Genomic DNA, 20834 nt, shown 5'->3' with positions numbered 1-20834 from the left:
TATCTTAAGCGGCAGACGACGGCGACTGTGGAGAGAACGCGCTGCAGAGAAGAAAGACTCTCACGGCCCCCAGCTAGACATAAAAAAATGAATCTAATTAAGAGAAGCTGTTATTTTCTTTTGTTAAAAAAAAAAACCAATTTTACCCCCTGAAACAATAGAAGATTTTTTTGTTTGTTTTGCATTTAACAGTGGATGCATTTGTTCAGGGGCATTTCATCCCCTCCCCCTCCCAGTTATAATTGGTCTGATTGATGGTTTTCTATCCTCCACCTCTCACGAAATCTGATTCTCTGCTCGGGGATGACAAGTGCTGAAAGGCAGCTCAAACGCATTGCCCATTGCTTTTGTTTGGCTGCGGTGCCTGCGCCAGGATTTCTCTCCGCTGCCCCTAGTAGGGCTTCTATCTGCACTGTTGCCCCTGGTACAGGAGCCAGAGATGATTTCAGATCAAGGAGAGGCTTTTGCCACGATTTCACATGCTGTGCAAGGAGGGGTGAGGCAATTTATCCCCCCTGCTTTAGTCCGTTCTCCCCTATGAGATTGGAGTAGAGCACACCTTTCACTTAGCACCCACAATAAACTCCTTGACCTCTAACACTCTTCTTCCTCATGCCTACCCTATCTTCCTCACCTCCACCCCAACCCCTTGTCCTGAGACACCTGGTGTTGCATCTGACTACAGAGAGAACCAACCTCCTCCCCCCTTTACAGCTTTCGAGTGGGGTGCACCTGCATAGACACACCCTGCTTCTGCATCTCCTAGAGCAGAAAGTATTGGCACACACTTCCAGTGCAGCACCAAGGCAAAACATATCCCCGCAGCTCTTCTTCCCCAAGAGCGGGGGGCATCTCCTTCCATGGCAGGTGCAAGCATGGACTGAGCTGTGCTAGTAGGACTCAAAAGCAACAAAGTGCAATGCACTTTTGGCAGGGTCAGAACTCCCAGGCTCCAGCGGCACTAGCTATTCCCAACCCTGTCACACTCTGCCCTTATTTCTAGAACTGTTACCACTTTCCCAGGACAGGAATGAATAGGGGGGATAAGGAGGAGGCAAGTAGTGGAAAAACTCAGCAGGGAGCAATGGAAAGAGAAGGAGAATTGAGCTTGAGACTGGACTGCGTACAGTCTGTTGGCTGAAATCTGAACCTAAAGGAGAAAGCCTAAATAAATAAGAAATACATGGACAAATACATACATAAAAGCAAAAATTTGCTTTTGCAGACTGGATCTGATCTTAACACAAGAAAAACATGGAGCACTGGGAAAACTTGCTCCAAGGGCGGCATCTGACACACAGGGCTTTAGTTTTATTTTATTTAAAAATTATTTTAGCCCACTTACACTTAAGCGCACGCTTACACTTAAGCCCATGCTTTTTTGGCTTGCAAGCTACTTTTAAAATGACCAAGTCAAAATAATCTACCAACACTAAAATTTTAAAAAACACACTATACGCAGAGAAAATGTTAATTATCATTTGTATTCGGGGGGGGGGGGGGTTTCCCCCCAGAGGTCAAGGAAGATGACTTTATAATATGCAATGTCACAGTAACAACTATACAAAAATAAACAAATATACCCCCTTCCCCTTTTACTAAACTGCGATGGTGGTTTTTAGCACAGGGAGCTGCATTGAATGCCCCTCGCAGCTCCCGACGCTCATAGGCTCCCTGCGCTAAAAACCACTATCACGGTTTAGTAAAAAGGGGGGAAATAGTCCAAAATATAGACAGCAGATATAAATTCTCGAAACGTACACATTTTGATCACTAAATTGAAAATAAAATCATTCTACCTTTTTGTCTGGTGATTTCATGAGTCTTCCTTCTTCTGTAAATACATTATCTAATGTACCTGGGGTACTGGGGGATTAAGTGACTTGCCCAGGGTCACAAGGAGTAGTGCGGGATTTGAACCCATAACCCCAGGGTGCTGGGGCTGTAGTTCTAACCACTGCACAACACACTCCCACCGCACAGTTTTCTCCTCCTGTTGTTTCTGCTGTAATTTCTTACTCTTCACCCTAACCAGACACCAACAAAGGAAAGAATGATAGAGGGTATCTTCCATAAGCTTATCGTAAGGGGTCTGTGACTAAGGTGGTACTTTCAAAAGGTGCCACCATATATTAGATTTTACACTAAGGATAAATCTGTGCACTTATCTTCACACTTCTGCCTGGTACAAAGCACACCGAACTAGTTTATTAAATCATGAAGAGTCTTTCAGCTTTCTTTTCTGATAGACATTCAACAGAATTCACTGGAGGAACTTAACCTTCAGTTTGAAGCTGGTTACTTGATCCTGGTTTGGATGTTCCAACCATGTAAGCTGCTTTATATATAAAGAAAAACAAGTATGTTGAATGAAGCAGAGCCGTGACCAGATCTAGCTCCTGAAGATACCTACAGGCAAAACATGGAATCGTGTCGAGCTTGATCTATATGAATGAATTGGACATTAACTGCCATTGTGAGATCAACTGGATATATGAAAATTAAGTGCTTTTTGAGTATATACAACAAAGAACTAAAGTCTAAGCATATTTTTGCTGACCGCTGCTAGACCTGGTTGTATGGGTGAACATTTAATGAAATTTTTAAATAGAACATTTTAATTGGGTGAATGAACTGGGGAGGCTCTGTGTTTGTGATGTGTATAGTTTATGTAGCTATATATATATATATATATATATATATATAAAAGGAATATTTAATAAAATAATTTAATGATTAATATAATAAATGATGAAATATTTGAATTGAGTATGCAATTAGCTTTTTTTTTTGTTGATGCTTAATTAAGGATGTATTACAGAGAGGATAGTTGTACTTGTATTCTCAATGCTAACAGTTGCAGAGAAAGCTTCAATAGACACTTTCTCCTGCAAGCTGGCAGGTACTTTGTGTAAGTTTCCCTCATTAACCGTATTGTCTGAGAGGTCAAGGCCAGCATGGCCACTGTGCTTGCTTTATCTTTGCAATGATGGGAACTTAATTGTGAAAGCCAGTCCGTGTATTGCATGGTTGGGTGTGGCTTGAAGAGCGCCTCATTAATCTAAACACCATGAGTGCAGTTTCATAATGGGATTAGTTATTTTGACAGATACTGACTTTTTGGAAGTTTGGGGTGACTTTGATGCCACACTAGAGAACGACATGGGGACAAATTTGTCCCTGTCGTCCCCATGAGTTTTGTTGCTGTCCCTGCCCCATTCCTGTAAGCTCTGCCTGAACTGCACAAGCCTCGAACACTTATGATTTTAAAGTGTTTGAGGCTTGTACAGATGAGGACGGAGCTTAGGCATTGGTGGAATGAGGCATTATGACATCACAGTCTGAGCTCTAGAAAGTTGCTACTTAGGATTTTAAAGAATTTGAGGCTTGTGCAGATGAGGACGGAGCTTAGGCATTGGTGGAATGAGGCATTATGACATCACAGTCTGAGCTCTAGAATGTTGCTACTTAGGATTTTAAAGAGTTTGAGGCTTGTGCAGATGAGGACGCAGCTTAGGCATTGGTGGAATGAGGCATTATGACATCACAGTCTGAGCTCTAGAATGTTGCTACTTAGGATTTTAAAGAGTTTGAGGCTTGTGCAGATGAGGACGCAGCTTAGGCATTGGTGGAATGAGGCATTATGACATCAGTCTGAGCTCTAGAATGTTGCTACTTAGGATTTTAAAGAGTTTGAGGCTTGTGCAGATGAGGACGCAGCTTAGGCATTGGTGGAATGAGGCATTATGACATCACAGTCTGAGCTCTAGAATGTTGCTACTTAGGATTTTAAAGGGTTTCAGGCTTGTGCAGATGAGGACGGAGCTTGCAGGAATGGGGCAGGAACAGGAAAAGAACTCGCAGGGATATGACGGGAAACTGTGTTCCCGAGGGACGGAAAAAAGTTTGTCTCTGTGTTATTCTCTATGCCACACTCAAGCTCTCAGAATCATAACAGCTGGGAGTTGAATGCTGTCAAAGCAGAGGAGAACAGGATGTCCAGTCTCACTCTGAATTGCCTTGTTTTATCTATTGAGTCTCTTAATGTCATGAGCACAGCACTGTAGTGAATAGACAAAGCATGCATTGATGAGTGTGTGCTTTCAACAAGGTAGCTGAGCCACAGATATTACACTTTCAAATGTTTTTACTGCAGCTATTTTAGGAACTCATTTTTATTCAGTATCATAACACCTTGGATGCTGTTAATGAATCTACAGCTGAGCTGTCCGGCATAAAATCCTTGAATTGGTAACAGGTGTCAGTTTAAGGCAGTGATTCACAACCAAATCCTCAGGGCACACCTAGCCAGTCGGGCTTTCAGGATATTCAGAATGACTATGTACGAGATAATATTTGCATATTATAGAGGCAGTGCATGCATATTTGTCTCATGCATAATCATTGTAAATATCCTGAAAATGACTGGCTGGCGTGTCCTGAGAATGCCTGGTCTAAGGTAGTGTTCTTCAACCTTTTGACACCTATGGACCAGTGGAAATTAAAAAAATTATTTTGTGGACCAGTAGTTGAAGAACACTGGACTAAGTCGTGGGCCAGACCCTACTCATCTCCACCCAATCTCCGCACCAGACCCCGCCCTATAATTGTAACACTATTTTTTCCATTTTTCGTATACAGTATGTATACAATATAAATCTTATTAACAACACAATGGTTAACCACAAAATTAAACTACACAGAGCACACAATATGCTTCTCAACATTCATTCCTACCACAACACAGATAACCTCTAGGCAAATACAGGACCAAAAACTAAAAGTAGTAATATATACAAACGAACCACTAAGATTCAAGACTCTGCATGCAATGCAACCCCAGAGGAAAAGAAACTAATGCATTTCTTCCTGAACAGACAGCAGATGTAAATCAATCATTAAATTCAAAATTAAAATAATTCCCCCTACCTTTGTTGTCTCCCTCCCTCCATGCTGTGCCTTAACTTCTGGCAGGCCGGCTCACTCTTCCTCAGTGCCCAAAGCTGCGGGCAGCGGCTCCTCGCACATCCCGTGCCTTGACCGGAAGCCTTCCCTCCGACGTTTGCTTCCAGTTCAGGCGTGGGACGCGCATAGGAGCCTCTGCCCGCGGCTTTGGGCACTGTGGAACTGAGGAAGAGGGCACCGAGCCGAAGATAAGGCCACATGGATCGCTCCTCGCACTGAAGAACCTTGCTCTTGGTAAAGTAGCCAATTCCCAGAATGCTGTGAAACAAATTTCAAAACCAGAATCTCTCCTTTCCCCATGGTCTTTTTTGGGGATTGGTGAAGGAGGAGAAAAGGAGAAGGCTGGGTTCTAAAACCGGTTTGTTTGGGGTTTTTTTTTTTTGTTTGTTTCCTTTGTGCATGACGAGCAATTGTGCACATTCTTACCTAACAAAATATATCTCCTATTCTAGATTTGACCAAGAATCCATCTATACTACTTCATTTCAAACATCTGCACTGGTATATCCTGGCATTGAGCAGGCAACAATCCATCAAGAAAGGGTAATGTTTGCAGATTATATGAACCACAAGTTGGCCCACCATCCGCTAATGGGGCTTAATGACGAGATACGACCACCAAACATGAGAAGTCTCCCCTTTGGCTGCACCAGCAGAGGCCAAGGCCATAAAACTTCTTAATTTTAAGGGGAGTTATAGTGCCACAGGTAACACATTTTATAACTATTTTCCACAAGGGAGGAGGGAATTGATAATTTGAAAAACTGCTTATAAATGAGAACCTATGCCTTTTGAGAGGAACAGTCCATATTGTCCAGCAGGGCCTCATGGAGCAATAAAGCTTTACACAAATGAGATATACCTCCCCTACCCCCTGCAGTCCGCACTGCCAGTTCTATGGTTGTCTCACCAAGGCTCAAACCTTAAACTGCCTTATTCAAAAAGGTATGAATCTAGGTATAATGAGTCCCAGGTGGAGAGGCTACATTCCTCCTGGAGTGTCAAAAGGGACCACACTGTATTCCATCCATAACTGTCCCAGAATTCAAAGCCCCACTCGAAGCCAGCATCCCCTAATGGGGAGCTGATAATTTTGAAGTGTTTTCCTTTTCCTGGGTGGTACCTCTTATTATGGAACCCAGCAATGTGGATGTAGGGTTATTTTTTCCTTTATGTATCATTTTGCACTCATTCGCATTACGTTTTGTTTGCCGTTCACAGTAATTGTCCAGACATCTGGATTTCCCTAGACACGTTCACCTTTTAGAGGACATGGCCAGGGGTCCAGATGGCTTTTTAAAACCTTGCACTTTGTCCGGGTTTCAAAAAGCTTCCTCGAAATCACCTCAGGCATATGTGCATGTGTGGCTGGAGTGGAGGGTCTAATGGGGCGGGAATGGGTGAAACTGGGCAGGTCTAGGGTCTGGGTTTTACTAAAGTAAAATCTGGTCACCCTAGCATGCCGTAAAACATGGGCTGGATTATGCTGCTGACTCATGGCAACGTGCACAGTGAGGAATCCAACTTGTGCTGTTTCAGGGCAGAGTACAGGAGTGGTTTGCCATTGCCTTCTCCCATGCAGTGTCTGGCTCCACTGTGTTGCTGCTGCCCAGCCTACAACACCTGGTATTCCCAGGTTATCTCCCATCCAGGTACTAGCCAGGCCTGACCCTGCTTAGCTTCTGACAGTAAGAGCAGGCCTGCTCTGGGCAGCCAGGCCGTAGGTACTTTGGGCTTAGAGCATGCTAATTGTTATTGTGCGCTAAATTTGTTAGCTTACTTTGGTATAAGGACTTTAAAAGAATGGTAATTTTTAAAGATATTGACAGACATTTCAAACAATGATCTAAATATTCCCTGTCCCTCTGAATTAATATTCCGTGTTCCATCATTTTCATTTCTTGGAATCTTATCTGATGCCGAGCAGAATTCCCAAATTATTTTCTATGGCCTATCGCATCCTCTAGGTGGCAAAAGAATACCAGTATTTGTTAAATAAACAGCAATGCCTTAAAAATAAAAAATATCCCACGTACCATAATTCACCAAACAGCTCATCAGATAACTCTTGTTGCCTGCAATGAGTCACAGAACCAGTAATGTGAAACATATTTTCAGTCTGCAGACAGCATGAGAATAGACCTATAGCCTTGGGAATGAGCTTCCCAGTTTGATAGTTGTATTCAGGTACAATCTCTTTCTGGTTTATCTCTGCCTCCTCTTGTATCTTATTTTTTTCCTCTGCAGATGCCAGAACATTTGTACATTCTGAGCTTGGCATTTGTAGTGGACCTGGAAACCACATACTACCCCAAAACCAAAATTTATCACAATGTTCATGGGTCAGCCATTGTGAGGAATAATTTTAAGAACATCTCCATTTTGCAGAAAAATATCAAATAGCTATGTCCGACTAAATTTATCCAAAACATTGTGAGAATAATAGACTCCCCTAAATATCTAGCAGTCTTTAAACATGAATGTCAATTACGGTACATCAAATGTTTAAACAAAAATATATGTTCAGAGACCTGAAGACTACCTAGAGAATCCTCCCCCTATACAGCCTCTCCATCCAATCATAGCATATTTAATAAGTACGTAAAAATAGCCTTACTGTGTCAGACCAATAGTCCAAGCTCAGTAGCCCATTCTGACAGTGGCTAATCTAGGTCACTAGTACTTGGCCAAAACCCAAAGACTAGCAATATTCCACGCTACCAATCCAGTGCAAGCAGTTGTTTCCCCCCTGTCTTAACAACAGACTATGGACTTTTCCTCCAGGAATTTGTCCAAACCTTTCTTAAAACAAGCTACGCTATCTGCTTTTACCACAACCTCTGGCAACGTGTTCAAGAGCTTAGCTATTCTCCGACTATTAAATATGCTATGTTCGGATGGAAAGCATTCTCTGGGTACAGTCTCCAGGTTTCTGAGCATATATATTTGTTTAAACATTTGATGTAATTGTCATTCACATTTAAAGACTGCCGTTCAGGGGAGTCTATTATTCTCACAACGTTTGGATATTCTCTTTGGACTCCTGTGGGTTTGAAATCGAGTTGTTTCTCCCCATTGTTTAGTTTCAACTAAATTTATCGGCCCAGCCCCATTTTGCAGCGAGAATCTATAAGCAAATTCCATTTATGCTTACACTGTTGTTGATTCTTGAAGGATGATTAGCAATTTTTCTAGTGTGTTTGCCAAGCTTTAAAGCTAACTTTTGTCTTTTGAAGAATTGGTTGTACTACAGTGAGGGGCCAGATTCTGGAAACGACGCCTACACATACGGCACTGGCCGTGTGTCAGTCACACACAGGCACTGTTAATAGAATTGTAGTTACTGTGAAACATAGCTACTGGTAATGTTGTCCAGGGTTTTGAAGGCCCACTTTACTAACACCTATGTTTTATTTATGTATTCAGTTTTCTTATACCGTTCTCCCACTGCTGGAGTTGCCATTGAAGCCCATTCCAGCCTATCCAGCCCATCCTAACCATGCTTTTATCAAAGCCCTCCCCCAGCTCATCCTAAATCAAATCACCAGTCTTACTTTGTTTTATACCATTCATTTTCTAATTAGAGATCCTCTGTGTTCGTCTCACACTTTTTTTGAATTCCGTCACCGTTTTCATCTCTACCTCCTCCCTTTGGAGGGCATTCCAGGCATCTACCACCCTCCATGAAAAATAATTTCTTAACATTATTCCTAAGTCTGCCACCCCACAACTTCAATTAATGCCCTCTACTTTTACCATGTTCCTTTCTCTGGAAAAGATTTTGTTTCTATATTAATATCTTTCAAGTATGTAAACATCTGTATCATATCTCCCTTGTCCCTCCTCTAGAGTATACATATTGTATACACTCGGGCTCCTTTTCAACCTAGCCTTTATTTGCGCAGGAATCTCTTTACAGGTTTCTGCATTCAGAGTGTATCAGTTGCATTAACATTAATAATAAAAATATTGATTCATTTATGCCAATTATAACAGCTGCTCCTGATGAAGCATATGTGAAACAGATAGTCCCGTTTATAAGTTGGCAAAATAGTAAATAAATATTGTATAGAAGGAAAGGGGACTGAGGATGTGATGTTTCAATAGTGAGGTGGCTTAACAATTAGGCTTAGACCTACACTGGATTAGCCAGAGTCCTGACCTGGGTCATCCAAGTCTCAGCCAAGCAGTTGAATGAGGCATGGAGGGTAGAGGGGCGTCTGCTTCAAATAAAAAGGTGTTTAGTGTGAATGTTATGTCTTTATTTTCTGGCTTTGTACTATAGTGCAATTCAAAACCTCTCATTGGTGGCTAAACAGCCCATTAGCCCACTATGCTTATTCACTTTACAGTTCAAGAAAAATCTGTCAACTTCAAACAGTTTGACTGGGGCAATTCTCAGGGTGTAATTAGCCTTCTCACCCTGAGCATGGGATTCTTAACACTTTTGTTACTCTTAGTTAAATCAGAAGTAGTAATTCTTAATTTTTCTGTTCCTTTGATTTGTGAGACAACACCACATTATCAGAAACAGCTTTTACTTCCCTCAAACTTCTCTCTATGACCATGCCTTCAAACATGCCTAATTCCTCAGGCTCCATTTCAATATCATTTACTAACATTTCTTCTGCCATTTCCACATCATATTCAGTACCTTTAGAAGAATGATTAGATGCTTCAGTTCTGAAATTTTCTACCTACTTGCTTCAGGAAGTGCCGGTCTCTGCCCTCTGAATCCGGGCTTACACAGGTCTGCTTCTCTTCAAGGATTCACGTATGCTGTAAGTTTGTGGCTGCGTCCCTGGCTGAGAGACCACACCCTTTTCTCTAGCATTGGGCTGATTGTCTCTAGAAACACCTGTGGTTCTTTGGTGCTTTGCTAATGAGCCTGGATAGCTTCCCTGCTGACTAGCCCTGTCCCCAGCAGAGCTGATTGTAGGAGCTAATCCCTTTGTGGGGTTTGCTATCACCAGCCTGGTGCATGCTGGTACTTGTAGTTCTTTGCCTTTAGCATTCCCTACATTAGAACTAGGCAAGTATAATCAGGTCACTTTTGGGCTGCCTATCACTGGGAATAAATTCTGCAGGGTAGTTTCCCCAACCTGCCTGCTTCTAGGAGCAGGTTTAGGGATAGTTTTAGAGCACTGCAGGGTTTCCTCCAGCATGACAGGACTCCCTGTCACAATATTCAGGTCTTCCACTCTCTTGTATGTCTATTAGCACAAGCCCCATGCCATTTTTGTCCTATTTCTCTGGACCGCTTCAAGTCTTTTTACATTCTTAGCCAGATATGGCCTCCGAAACTGAACACAGTACTCCAGATGGGGCCTCATCAATGACCTGTATAGGGGCATCAACATCTTTACGCAACTGTGAGCTAGGTGCTATTCTATAAAATTGCTGAGTTAGTCACATGGCATGGAACAGCAAATGGGCTGGAGCATGGGAATTTGGCTTAGCAATATACACACACATTATTTATTTATTTTAAAAATTTCTAAGCGGTTTACATAAAACATACATATCTGCATGGAAATAACACATACATAAGTAAGCAAATGACATCTAAAACATTTTCAGTCAAAATTACAATTCCATCAAGAGGATATCTCCACTAACGTAGCTGTCCTCGGCAGTTTCCCAAGTTCTCAAATATCAGAAAACAGCCTCCACTTACTCTACAGTAAAGCATTTGCAACTAATATTATAGATGCTCTCATAACAGCATCCAAAACCACATCTGAAGCTTTTACAATCAGAATCATAGTTCAAGCAAGAGAACGCCTCCAAAAAGTTGTCTTCAGCAATTTCTTGAATAATTAATATTATTCACACACTGGGTATAAAACGCATTACAATTTAATTGGTGGAAAAAGAGGACTTCAGCAACGTCACACTCTCAACTATATTTATTAAAATTTGATATACTGTCAAATCTTAACATAGTTCTCAGCAGTTTACATCAATAAAATTACAAAATAAATAAAAAGGAACGCCATAAAAGATAGGATAGCACACAGAGAACAAACAAACAACAACATATACAGATGTTAATTTTAACTAAGGTCGATACGACTCAAATGGAGGCTATGCTTGTTTGTTAAGCTACCCCACTGTTGCAACCTCACATCTTCAGTTCCCTTTCTTTCTATAAAATATTTGCTTACTATTTTCTCAACTTATAAAAATAACACATTATTATTCTTGTTATACCACTTTTTCTAACTGGTAGGTCAAAGTGGTTTTCAACACTAAGGGGTCCTTTTACAAAGGCGTGCTAAGCATTTTAGCGCATGCTAACCGCTAATGCATGCATGTTAGTCTATGGTTGCGTTATCGCATACATAGATTTAGTGTGTGCGAAAATGGTTAACACACCTTTGTAAAACAGGGGCAAAACATACGCACAAACTAAGAAAGGAGCTACAATAATTTCAATAGGAAAGAAACACACTCAAAATAAAATAAATCTTAAGAATTTTTATGGGGGGGGGGAGGAGAAAGGGAAGGCAGGGGAGGGTAGAGGGATAAATTCAGAGATGCGCAAAAGTGACCTCAATCTTACTCATGGTAAAAGGCCTGTTTGAACAGCCAAGCTTTTAATTGGGTTTAAATTTCTTGAAATCAAGTTCTGTTCTTAAAGAAGATGGCAGTGAATTCTGGAATGATGGAGCCATGAAGAAAAATGCTGAATGTCTAGTTGACTCTAGATAGGCCACACTCGAGCTCCTTTTCAACCCAGCCTTGCTCTGCGCAGGAATCTCTCCACAGGTTTCTGCATTCAGAGTGTATCAGTTGCATTAACATTAATAATAAAAATATTGATTCATTTATGCCAATTATAACAGCTGCTCCTGATGAAGCATATGTGAAACAGATAGTCCCGTTGAGCTAGAGTTCAGCTGCGCAAGCGCCTTAAGTCAGATAAGTGCTTTTTTATAAGTTGGCAAAATAGTAAGTAAATATTGTATAGAAGGAAAGGGGACTGAGGAGGTGATGTTTCAGTAATGAGATGGCTTAACAATTAGGCTTAGACCCCATAAAGGAACCTAAGAATTGCCATACTGGAACAGACTGAAGGTCCATCAAGGCCAGTATCCTGTTTCCAACAGTGGCCAACCCAGGTTCTAAGTACCTGGCAGAAACCCAAAGAGCAGCAACATTCCAGAGCTCATATTGTGATGTCATAATGCCTCATTTCACCAGTGTCTAAGAGCCAAACTCATCAGTGATGTCACAATGGCTTGATTTTCCTATACATGGTTCACATAAGAGCATAAGAATTGCCATACTGGGACAAACTGAAGGTCCATCAAGCCCAGTATCCTGTTTCCAACAGTGGCTAAGCCAGGTCACAAGTACCTAGCTCAGGGGTGTCCAATGTCGGTCCTCGAGGGCCGCAGTCCAGTCGGGTTTTCAGGATTTCCCCAATGAATATAAGAACATAAGAAGTTGCCTCCGCTGAGGCAGACCATAGGTCCATCCTGCTCAGCGGTCCGCTCCCGCATGAGATCTATTTGCATGCACTGCTTTCAATGCATATTCATTGGGGAAATCCTGAAAACCCGACTGGATTGCGGCCCTCGAGGACCGACATTGGATACCCCTGATCCTAGCTAGATCCCAAGTAGCAAAACAGATTTAATGCTGCTTATCCTAGGAATAAGCAGTGGATTTCCCCAAGTCATTTCAATAATGGCCTATAGACTTCTCTTTTAGGAAATTATCCAAACCGTTTTTAAACCCCGCTAAGCTAACTGATTTCACCACATTTGACCCATATCAACGTTAGTTAAGGCTGTGACTGAAGCCCTCCATTTCTTCTCTTGTGATGAGTTTCATATCCAGTGTGTGGATAACGGTTTTGTGGTTTTGCGTGCATACACACTGGTGTTTGCTACACCATATTAACATAACATTAGATGATGGCAGCTAAAGATCTGGATGGTCCACACAGTCTGCCCAACAAGATAAACGTGTGATGTGATGCTACATAGGCACTCGTGATCTCGATTTGTCCTTGCCATTTTCAGGGCACAGACCGTAGACATCCACCAGGCACTGATGTTGCTTCTCAATTATTAGTGTTGCAATCTAATCACCAGTAGACTAGTATCATATGCACGCATTGCAGGGCACACTTAGATGTGCCAGCTTATACCTGCCATTCACCTGGCATAAGCTGTCGTACCTATGTTTTGGCACGACAAAATGGCTTTGCATGACTATTTTGTAATGAGATAGACACGCCTTGAAGCAGTTATAGAAATGGCACTGGATATGCTTCTTTATTGCATCTTTATATAAGTGCCTGTTTATAGAGTTGACACCATTATGCTTTGGAATATTTTCAGCTAATAATTACCTTATTTGCAGCCTGCTAGACAGACCCAACTACAAACTAATTCTATCGCTGCAGATAGACTCAACCATAATATTCCTGTCCCAAGAGTTTACAGTCTGAATTAGGACATGCTAGTGTGATGTGTGACTTAGGTACTAGTCGAACAACATAGGCTTGTTGGGGATGTAAGTAGGTTTCTTTAGGCCCCCTTTTATTAAGCCATGGTAGGGGTTTTTGTCGCTGGCCGTTGCAGTAAAAGCTCCAATGCTCATAGAATTCTTATTAGCAACGGAGCTTTTACTGCAGCAGCCTGCAAAAAAACAAACCCTAATGCAGCTTGATAAAAGGGGTCCTTATTTAGTTAATATACCCCCCATTTTACAAAACCGCAAAAGCGGTTTATAGTGCTGGCCAGCATGCTGAATGCTGTGCGTTCTCCGTCACTCATAGGAACTCTATGGGCGTCGGAGCAGTGCACAGCATTTAGCACACCAACTGGCGCTAAAAACTACTTTCACAGTTTTATAAAAGGGGGGGTAGTGAATAAGTTGTGATTGTGTTCCACACTACGGCATTTCATGATGGGTCAAATGTGCTGGCAGTGTGCTGAACTGAGTGGGTTGTATAGCTTAGTTGTGTAGATGGTTTGAGTGTTTCACTTATCTTGGCAGGAATTAGAGAAATGACATGCGGACAAATTTTTCCCCGTCCCCACGGGAACTCATTTTCCCATCCTGTCCCCATGAGTTCTTTTTCTGTCCCTGTCCCATTCCTGCAAGCTCTGTCCTCATCTGCACAAGCCTTAAACACTTTATAATCATATGTAGCAACATTCTAGAGCTCAGATTGTGATGTCATAATGCCTCATTCCACCAATGCCTGAGCTCCGTCCTCATCTGCACAAGCCTCAAACCCTTTAGAATCCTAAGTAGCAACATTCTAGAGCTCAGATTGTGATGTCATAATGCCTCATTCCACCAATGCCTAAGCTCCGTCCTCATCTGCACAAGCCTCAAACACTTTAAAATCATAAATGTTCGAGGCTTTGTGCAGTTCAGGCAGAGCTTACAGGAATGGGGCAGGGAAAGCGACAAAACTCACGGGGACGGGATGGGGAAATTGAGTTCCAGCGGTGACAGGGAGAAACCTGTCCCCGTGTCATTCTCTACCAGGAATTACTCCTTATTGGAAGGAGTAATTCCAAGAGCTTAGTGTCTTGCTTAATATTTTTGTGGCGTAGATGAGTCAAGATTTTTATTATTAATGTTATGCAACCGATATGCTGCGAATGCAGAAACCCGTGAAAATGCTGCAGGAAGAGAGATTCCTGCGCAGAGCAAAGCTAGATTGGAAAGGAGCCAACTGTGGAACTTCTGAGAGATCAATTAAAACATAATTAAGTGGAGTAAAAGACTTATTTTCTTTTAACAAAATAAAGCAGTCAGCCATAATTGGTTGTCTGCAAGATTTGGCCTGACAGTGAGCAGAGGCCCGTGACATCGGCAACAAAATCACTGAACTGAACAGCTTGACTTGTTCTCAAATGAGAGATTAGACTTTGGCGTATTTCGTGTTAGAAACTCTCCAACTCTGCAGGTTTCAACAGCCTCATAAGTTTGAAACTACGTTCTTGGCAAAAATTTTGAGATGGTTTGCCCTAATAGGGTAGATTGTATTTGATTCCAAACATTCCAGCACATTATTTATTTTTAAAAATTATAAACCGCTTTAATCTAAGTGGTGTACAAAATATCATACTTACACAAATTATAAACCCAAACAAAACATCATTAAAGTACTACAATTGATCAACTTATTCTTTCCAATTTCCCCTTAATAGAAAAGATTCTAATTTGTACAAAGGTGGCCAAACAGGTTGAAAAGGTGACGGCAAAAGCTAGAAGGGTTCTTGGTTGCGTAGGGAGAGTTATGGCCAGTAGGAAAAAAGGTATTGATGCCTCTGTATAAGACTCTGGTGAGATCTCATTTAGAATATTGTGAACAATTCTGGATGCCGCACCTTCAGAAAGATATAAAAAGGATGGAGTCGGTCCAGAGGAAGGCTACTAAAATGGTGTGTGGTCTTTGTGATAAGGCGTATGGGGACAGACTTAAAGATCTTAATCTGTATACTTTGGAGGAAAGGCGGGAGAGGGGAGATATGATAGAGAAGTTTAAATACCTACATTTGAAAGGAAACTCTGCAATAAGAGGGCAGAGGATGAAGTTAAGAGGTGGTAGGCTCCGGCATAATCTGAGGAAATACTTTTTTTTACAGAAAGGGTGGTAGATGCATGGAAGAGGTGGTGGAGACAAGACTGTGTCTGAATTTAAGAGGGCCTGAGATAGGCACGAGGGATCTCTCGGAGAGAGAAAGAGATAATGTTTACTGCAGATGGGCAGACTAGATGGGCCATTTGGCCTTTATCTGCCATCATGTTACAATGTTTCTATAACCATAACGTTCTATGACATCACAATGCAGGTGTAAAAGCCTTAGCCAATAGGGAGAAGAGATGCAAATGTTAGCCTTAATAGGGAGAGGAGGAGATAGTGGATGTTGCAGATTGGCAGACTTAGATGGGCCATTTGGCCTTTATTTGCCATCATATTTCTGTTTCTATGTTTTTTCCAGATCAATAAAATTGAACTAAATACCTGCCAGGTTACCAATTTGCTACACCATTTTGTCAGCTGATTTACCATAATGTGTTTGCAGAATAGACTTTCTGCTTCAATTACATATAACAAGGTGAAATCCTCTGCACACAGATGATTACTCCTCTTACAGACTGGAATAAACCTGGGACTATTTGACATCGCTGCCAGCCGTATGTGTTTTATTGCTTTTTATTGTTTTATGCTTTTGATTTTGTGCTATCAATAAACCTGGAAATTTCAAGTTCATCAAGTCCATTTAGCAAGCTTTGGGTTGCTGGTTTCTTGTTTTGTGAGCTCACTGGGACAGACGGAAAAAAACTTGAGTACCTGAACAAATTTATGTAGACTGTTCGGAGCTCTCCTGGGAGAATGGTATAGAAAACTGAATATATAAATTAGATACAATATCCAGTGTCTTTAGGAGTTACCTTGTTATATAGAACTAATATTTCAGCCCGTTACATTAACGTGTGCTAGAATATATGTCTGTCTTTCTTTATTTCTGTCTCTCTCTTCCTCCCGCTGTCTTTGTTTCTGTCTGTCTCTCTCCCTGGCCCCCTTTGTCTGTCTGTCTTTCTGTGTCTCTCCCTGCCCCTGTGTCTTTCTTCTTTTCTTTCTGTCTGCCTTCCTCCCGCTGTCTGTCTTTCTTCCCCCCCACTTCTCTGTGCAGCAGCCATAGCAGCATTCCCTCCCCCTCCATGTCCCTGTGTAGCAGCATTTCCCCCCATCCTACTTCCCTATATGAATGGGCTTTAGAAAGGTGGATGTGATCCCCACGTAGCAATCATACTGACTGTATAGAGAGGTCTATGTTGGTGTCTCTTAGGGAGCGCATGTCACTGTGCATCCGTTGCGTTTAGGAGCATGTCGATCTGTGTGCGTGTGGAGCTGTGGTGCTCCCGCTGGCGGCCACGGGGTGGCACTGTGACCCGGGCTGCGGCCAGGCTCCGGGCAGGGCCGTGGCTCCCTCACTCAGCGAGCGAGACCTGGGTGGGCGGCGGCGAGCTGGGCCTCGCGGCGCATGGAATTGCAGAGCGGTGGGCTGCTGCAGCCTCCAGCTCGGCCCCGAGATGTCCGGTAAAATTGAGAAAGCATTACAGTCACCAGCAGTGTGGGGCAGTTGTAGGCGCGCATGCGCACTCCTTCCTCCACGGACATACAGATCAGGCAACACGCAGGTAGGAGTGCGCATATGCGCTTAGCATTTTATTATATTAGACTAGTGTTTAAGCCCGTTACATTAACGGGTGCTAGAATATATACCTGTCTGTCTTCCTTTCTTTCTGTCTCTCTCCCTCCTGCTATTTTTCTCTCTCTCTCCCTGGCACCCTTTGTCTGTCTGTCTGTCTCTCTGGTCCCCTGTCTGTCTTAAGAACATAACATAAGAACATAAGCAGTGCCATAGGTCCATCCTGCCCAGCAGTCCGCTCCCGCGGCGGCCCAAACAGGTCACGACCTGTCTGAATCACCAGAAGAGGCCCCCTTGCCACCTTGGTTTCCTATTGAGTCCTATCTTCCCATCGAAGTCCTAACCCTCCGGTCTTGCACATGCACGACCTGGTTGGGTTTCTATACTTATTACCTGGTTAGCTTTCTCAGTATCCCACGATCCCTTTATCCCTCAGGAATCCGTCCAGTTTCTGTTTGAATCCTTGTACCGTACTCTGCCTGATCACCTCTTCCGGTAGCGCATTCCAAGTGTCCACGACCCTTTGGGTGAAAAAAATCTTCCTTGCATTTGTTTTGAACCTATCTCCCTTCAGTTTCTCCAAATGCCTCCTCTTACCTGTTGTCCCCTTCAGCCTGAAGAATCTGTCCCTATCCACCCTCTCTATGCCCCTCATGATCTTGAAGGTCTCTATCATATCTCCCCTGAGCCTCCTTTTTTCCAGAGAGAAGAGCCCCAGCCTATCCAACCTCTCGGCGTATGGACAGTGTTCCAGCCCTCTTACCAGTTTCGTTGCTCTCCTTTGGACTCTCTCAAGTACTGCCATGTCCTTCTTCAGATACGGCGACCAATATTGAACGCAGTATTCCAGATGTGGACGCACCATCGCTCAATACAATGGCATGATGACTTCCCGCGTCCTGGTTGTTATGCCCCTCTTTATGATGCCCAGCATCCTGTTGGCTTTTTTCGAGGCTGCTGCGCACTGTGCAGATGGCTTCAGTGATGCATCCACCAGCACACCCAAGTCTCTCTCAAGACTGCTGTCTCCCAACAATGCCCGCCCCCCCCAATTTGTAGTTGAACAACGGGTTCTTTTTCCCTATATGCATGACCTTGCATTTTTCCACGTTAAAGCGCATTTGCCATTTGTTTGCCCAGTCTTCCAGCTTGTCTAGGTCCCTTTGCAGGTCCTCACACTCCTCCCTGGAGCTAACTCTGCCGCACAGTTTGGTATCGTCTGCAAATTTTATAACCTCGCACTTTGCCTCCCTGGCACCCTTTGTCTGTCTGTCTCTCTGGTCCCCTGTCTGTCTTTATTTCTGTCTGTCTCTCTCCCTGGCCTCCTTTGTCTGTCTGTATTTCTTTCTGTCTCTCCTCCCCCCCTCCCTCCCCCACTTTCCTTTGCAGAAGCAGCAGCGGTATTTCCCTTCCCCTTCAGATCCCTGTGAAGCAATTCCCTTCTCTTACCGTGAGCTGTCCTGCTCCGTTCGGCCCCTCCCTTCTCTTAATGCGATCTAGCCTGCTCCATTCGGCCCCCTCCCCCTTCCCGCGGGCTGGCCTGCTGCGGCCGAAGGTTTTTGTTTCAAGTTTTTAAATGTGCCGGCGGCGGCTCCTCTCACGCTGCTGATCCTCCTGTAAAGAGCAGCCTGCGATGGTGGCCAGCTTTAGCGAACCTCGCAGGCCACTCTCCAGCCTTGGTAGCACGTTCCCTCTGTTGCACGGGATCGCAGCAGCGGTGAGTGAGTGCCGAGGTGTGTTCCCTGCCGAAGACGCGGGCAGGGAGAGTGCTTGCCTGGCTTCCAGGGTGAGTGAGGGTGGGAGGAGGGGAGTGGCCAGAGTGATCATTGGCCGGGTTATAAAATGGAACACGGCCACGGATCACACACCACAGCGGCAGTAATCACGCTTTTTTAAAAGCGCATGCGCCGCTAACCTTTTATTATATAAGATGACTCTCCAAATAGAGAATGACATGGGGACAAATTTGTCCGTCTTTGCAGGAACTCAGTTTCCCCATCCCTGTGAGTTTTGTCACTGTTACTGTCCCATTCCTGTAAGCTCTTCCTTAACTGCACAAGCTTCGAACACTTATGATTTTAAAGTGTTTGAGGCGTGTGAAGATGAGGATGGAACTTGCAGGAATGGGGCAGGGACAGGAAAATGAGTCCCTGTGCCATTCTTTACCTCCAAATCTCTAAAAAAAATCAGACTATATACACTGTTTTTGACTCCAGCCTGACTTTTAATCATATGCTTAATAATGATCCCAGAATCCCTCCGGGGAACTTACATGCTTTCTCCTGTGCAGCCACTAGCTTCTACCCAGGATAAACATTTTGCTTCTTATACTGAACCACTGTAAAACCTCAGTCTCTGTCTGTGATATTTCAGATTGGTGTAACAGAATGGAATGCACTTAGCTCAGATCCAGAAGTGGCATCCTTATTTCCTGCTCAACAAAATGAGACAAGAAGTACACCAGGGCAAATTTTCTTTTTAATAACCATAATAAAAGTTGACGCTACGAAAACTTCATACTCACTGTAAACTCATTTCTTACTCACTCTTAAGGTGAAGCCTGCCTCCGTGCCTGGCATACTGCTGTGCAAGCTCCCACTATATTTATCCCAGTGGCAACGTGACAACCTGTGGTCAACAAAGTGATTCAATTACTGCACCAGTATCTATGCTGGGACACATAACCCTATAATGAGCATGGTGGACAGAGCTAGACGCTATACAGAAAATGTCAAGACTCTTAGAACTTCTAGACATGTTGGCATTGAATACTTTCTGAACTTTAAAGGCTTCTGGGCGGAGTTCCAACTGTACTTTTTCTAAAAAAAAAAACTAGGGTGTCGGTACCTGGGTGCTGGGCCAGCCTCATAAAAGGGAGACAAGTCAGTGTGATCATTCAGGTTCTCCTTCACCAGTCCTTCTGCAATAGGTGCAGATATTACACAGAAACATCCATGGATCAAAGAAAATGAAGGCAGGCTGCTATAGATCACATGCCAACAGAATCCCTCCCTTCTGTCACGCACGCAGAACACATAGAGTCTGTCATTAAATACAAAATATGGGATTAAGATATAGAAATGTGCAGATGTACATTGAACTGTCCCCCCCATACACCAGACTCTGCATAGCAGAGAGACAGAAGCAATGAAAACTAGAAAGGGATCAGAGATGAGCATTCAGTTGCTTGAGCTGGAATATTCAAACACTAACCCTCTCTTTTACTAAGGTGCGCTAATCGAATTAGCACATGCTAAATGCTAATGCGTCCATAAACTAACATACACGCGTTAACGTTTAGCAAGCTAATTCGATTAGGATTAGCGCACCTTAGTAAAAGAGGGCCTAAGGCAAAATGACAATTTTTTTTTTGCCCTCGTCATTACCTGAACATTCAACCACTTCTATTGAAAAATACAAGGTAGGCAGTGACTTTTTTTTAGGCCCCCTTTTTAAAATCTCTGGCTCCAATGCTCATAGGAATTCTATGAGAGTCAGAGCTATAACCACCATGGCCAGTGATAAAAAAGCTTTGTAAAGGGGGGGAGGGGGGTTAGTGTAGTTTATACATGAAAATTTATTTGCATACCACAATACCTCTCACTTCTTTGCAGTTTACGATAAGATAAAAACTGAATAAACACAGTGAAGTACAAGCATTAAACTTACAAAAAT

General features: G+C 43.0%; 2 long non-coding RNA genes across 3 annotated transcripts in view; one reads left to right on the top strand and one right to left on the bottom strand.

Moving 5' to 3' along the window:
- LOC117352195 overlaps positions 1–9755 on the bottom strand; it is a 162139-nt gene extending 152384 nt beyond the window's left edge. Inside the window, exon 1 of the long non-coding RNA XR_004537606.1 lies at positions 9667–9755. This is a non-coding gene — a long non-coding RNA (uncharacterized LOC117352195). The remainder of the gene's footprint in view (positions 1–9666) is intronic.
- Positions 1858–19664, top strand: LOC117352193. Of its 2 annotated transcripts, none has more exons than XR_004537604.1 (3): positions 1858–2476; positions 5418–5672; positions 19533–19664. It is a non-coding gene; the product is annotated as an uncharacterized LOC117352193 (long non-coding RNA). The 2 variants fall into 2 exon arrangements; XR_004537605.1 differs by lacking the exon at positions 19533–19664 and adding an exon at positions 15945–16149.
- The last annotated feature ends 1170 nt before the right edge of the window (positions 19665–20834 follow it).

Source organism: Geotrypetes seraphini, chromosome 19 (assembly GCF_902459505.1).
Source record: "Geotrypetes seraphini chromosome 19, aGeoSer1.1, whole genome shotgun sequence".
In the NCBI taxonomy this organism is placed as follows: Eukaryota; Metazoa; Chordata; class Amphibia; order Gymnophiona; family Dermophiidae; genus Geotrypetes; species Geotrypetes seraphini.
This window is presented reverse-complemented; position numbering and strand designations above follow the sequence as displayed.